Here is a 4,241-nt window from a genome sequence, read left to right on the forward strand (position 1 = left end):
AGGAAGGTAAGGCTCCAGTGTTCACCAGCCTTGTGCACAGTACCTGTGGCATTTGATATTATTTATCAAGTCCGAAAAGAGATCTAGATTTTACTTACATATTGGGCTGTTCCTCTGTGTGTCATAACCCTTTGATTGTATTAGATTCAGCTGAGATGTCTGATTAAATTATGTTAAAATCAGGGCTTTGATTCAACCACGTCATTAGAGCATGATTCAGCATTGAGTCCCCACCCCCTTGGTGGGATGATAAAACAAACTTTCACACAGACGTAGATACACAGAAAAGATGAACTGAGGAGCCTGCAGCCCTGGGAAGAGAGATGGCCTGGTAGTCTGCAGCCTACTTTGTGAAGGGGACAGAGCAGCTGAGCCTGGAAAGGGATGAGCCCCAGAGGAACAGACAGAGGAGCCCTACGCCAGCCTACAGCTGTGATCAGAAGAAGCTGGGACCATGGAGCCTTAAGAGGAAAGAGGACGGCTGAACCCTCATAGACATCACCCTCCATCTTGCTTCAACATGTGGCAACATACTTTGGGTGAAGAAGTACCTTTTATGGTATCTTGAGTTGGACTCTTTAGGGCCTTGTGACTGTAAACATCTAGTCCAAATAAACACCCTTTATAAAAGCCAACAGATTTCTGGTACTTTGCATCAGTGCCACTTTGGCTGCCTAATACAGTGCCCTTCAGCACTATGAAACAGAGCCAGTCTGGAGGTAATGTCTGTTGTACATCTGGCCATACTGAGCCATCACCAGCTACTGCAGGAGTCCAAAACTGCAAAATACTCTCCATCCACCCCGGAAGATAACCAGAGATGTGGTGGATACCTTTATTGTCTTAGGGGTCATAGTGACTGACTCAGCCAATAACTCAAATGGAGGGGTATCATGCAGGGCACTTAGGCTTGGTTTAAGTGCACAAGAGCAATCAACAATACTGAAGTCTATCTCTTAATTTTTTACACACTATTTAAATAGTTCCAATGCAATGTACAACATATCAAATGAACTTAGCTATTTTAGTACTTTGCTTTTTACTTTTACACCTTTACTGTGATTATGTTAATTAACAGGTATATTACTTTAGCAGCATAGGAAAAACTACCATCTCAATTACTTCATGAAAATCTAAGATTCCAATGGAATTAAGGTTATCTTTCTCTTACAATCACTTTCATATGCAGATTGATGTGGCTTCTGACAGGTTTCCCTGGTATGAAGTTACTTTTTGTTATTAATATCAATTTAGGTTTCTAATAATAATGGCTTCCTAGAATTAGCATTTTAATGCTTCAGTTTAGAAGATGCTTTTAAAACTTCTTATAATTAACAATAACCCATAGACTGGTTACTTTACCTTTAAATGGGCTAATTAAATTACAACTAGCAACCAATGAAATTTACCTTTATCTATTTAAAAGTCTTGTCTCATTCTGTTCTGTGAAACTCTTTAGGGCAGACCTATATTTCATTAGGCATGAACTTGCAATTTTCATCATAAAGCATACTGACTGTTAGGTTCTGGAATATATTATAATTGATTTTAAAAGATCTTTCTATAGCTTTCAAGGACTTTTCCTTTACTTATTGAAATTTGGTAATATAATTATTAAAGTCACATATTTTAATGTTGTTAAAAGGTCTAAATTGGGGGATTACAGGTTAAACTATGATTCTTAATTCCCCAGCCTAGTAGATAAAAGTTTTACACTAAACTTACATTTCATCCCAAGGTATGAAAATATACACTGAATGAGTAGAAATAGAAAGACACAAAAGCACACAATTTACTAATGCTACTTATACTTCTCATCCTCTGACAAAATTAATTTAACTACAAAATAACATTATATTTGAAAGATCTCTTTGAAGGCTATTTCTAATTAAGCTGCTCTGTGACTGTGCAGTTTTGAGCAAGAATTTCATTCTATAGTTATTGGCTTATAACTAAATTGTGCCCAATGCTTTAAAATACAGTTTATACCATTTTCCTTTGCTTCAGAGCTTTATTTCCTATTTTGACTTTGACAGCCTTTGGATGAGCAACACTATTTCCAGTATATACTCACTGAGGTCATCAAACTCTCAAGGAAACTTGGCTTTTCTCATGACACGATGCTTTTAGGAACACCAATACTTGAGGTGGGAGCCCCCAGTCCTCAGGATAGCAGGACTCTGTGGGTGCTGGGCTGGAAGAGTGGGTGTCCAACCCTGAGTATCTGGGATTCCACCAGACAGCCATCTAGTCCGCACTAGGTAAATTAGTCTAAAGTTACCATCACAATAGAAGGTTCTAAGCTGAATCTATCCAGTTATAGCAATTTCCAATATTATCCTTCTGCTGTTTTATAATATAAAGACATCTGTATAATGATCTTAACTCTTCATTACACTTTCTAGTAAGTTTCTACTTAAAAACAATTTGGGCACTTCTGTTTTATGAACTAAGCAACTAAAATAGTTTTATTAGCAACAACTTTGCTAAGTTTTTCTGCTTTTCCAGCAGTTGAATTAATTCCATGTGATTTTTACATTAAATCCAATTGTAAGACAATATTGACATTTAAATATTCATTTTTAGGTTACCTTTCACAGTTACCCAATTTTTAACAGGCAAACCCCAAATCAGATTTCCTAGGCATGAACAGACCGACAAAGTTAAAAACAGATTAAATGTTAAATACAGATTTCAAAAGTTAAACACAAAGTTAAGCACAGGTTAGAACAATAGAGAGAATCTTACACACAGCACAGAGAAAGACCTGATGGGAACCATTTTCCAGGAACTTTTTAACCTTAATTGATGGCGTATGAGGAGGTTCCTTATTCTATAGGGGAGAGATTTAGTCAATGGTCTATATCTTGATTCCCCATTCACTCACATTATTAGGCACTATCGAGGCTAGAAGAGGTCCAGAGTGCCAGCTAGGACCCATAATCGGCTCCCACAGTAATTAAGAGTTAAAAGGGGAGCCTGTTCCTGAGCCCATGCCTGCCCCTCCTCACTGGCTTCTCCTTGGCAGCTTGGTCTTGAATGTTGAAAATTGCGAAGGCTGTTTCTAAAAGGGAGTTGATGGAAGTCTGGGGGCCCAGGGAAAGTTCCTGCAGCTTTCTACAGATATCCAAGGAAGACAGGCTGGGTTTCTAGACTCTGCCTCTGAGCAATTTGCCTGAGCTTGTAATTGCTTTCTATCTTAAGGAAACTTGGCCACGTGGTCTCTGGCCCTCAGACCTGTCTTTCCTCTCCTTCTCTCTTACACAGGCTTAACTGGAATTCAGGGTACCATGCAGAGACCACTCTTGGCCATACTGCAGCTGCATAGACCATCAGCAGGCAGGTCATCCTGATTCCTAAGAAGACAACCCTATGGGGAGTTGCTGGAATGCTAGAGAACATGCCCATTATTCTAGGAAAACTTAAGAAGAGTTTGTCAGCTGATGTGATGTCCCAGAGTCTGAGACTGATTAACTTTTACCCTCCAAACCAAAGCTCCCAATATACTTGTCCTTCCCACCCCATGTGGGATGGGAAGAGGGTGAGCGATGTACGGGTGCTGGGAGGTGCACACCCAGCTCACACAGGAAGTCCCTGGGCAGGACAGGCACCCCCTACCGTTGCACACCCCCACCTGCTCCCTGGAGGAGGCTTTGAGAAGGAGGCCCAGCAGCGAAAGTGCATGAGACCCACCATCACTCTGACGCTGGAGCAGAGGAAGTGGGAGTCCAAGCTCCCCGGAGTGGCACAAGCTCCCAGCTCTCTGCCACTACCGCCACCACCGCAGGATGTGAAGGGACAATGGTGGACAGAAGGTAGGCTTTCAGGGGACTCCTGACCAGCTGGAGGCACCAGCGGTGCAGCCACAAGCTCTGCCCAAGGCAGAAGAAGACAGTGCCACCAGCACCAGGTATGAGACAGGCTGCTAAAAAGCTGGGGCTTTGGAATGGGGACACCCCATCCCGGTCAGAAAAGGTACCCTGCGGCCCCAAAGCCCAGCCCAGGACCCCCTGTCTCAGCAGGGCACTGGCCGATGCCCCACCCTGTGCCCCATACTCCCAGCAGGCACCAGGTTCAACGAGCCTGGGTGCACAGCATGGACACAGTGGCACCCCACACCCCAGCCCCACCCCCAGCCCAGGATTATCTCCTGTGGAAGCCTATCTGGGTTATAAGTCATCGTTTAAACTCATCAATCCTTACTGGGGTTGGGGAGCATTATTTACCTCTCTAACTCCTGG

This window comes from Dasypus novemcinctus, chromosome 16 (genome assembly GCF_030445035.2).
Source record: "Dasypus novemcinctus isolate mDasNov1 chromosome 16, mDasNov1.1.hap2, whole genome shotgun sequence".
In the NCBI taxonomy this organism is placed as follows: Eukaryota; Metazoa; Chordata; class Mammalia; order Cingulata; family Dasypodidae; genus Dasypus; species Dasypus novemcinctus.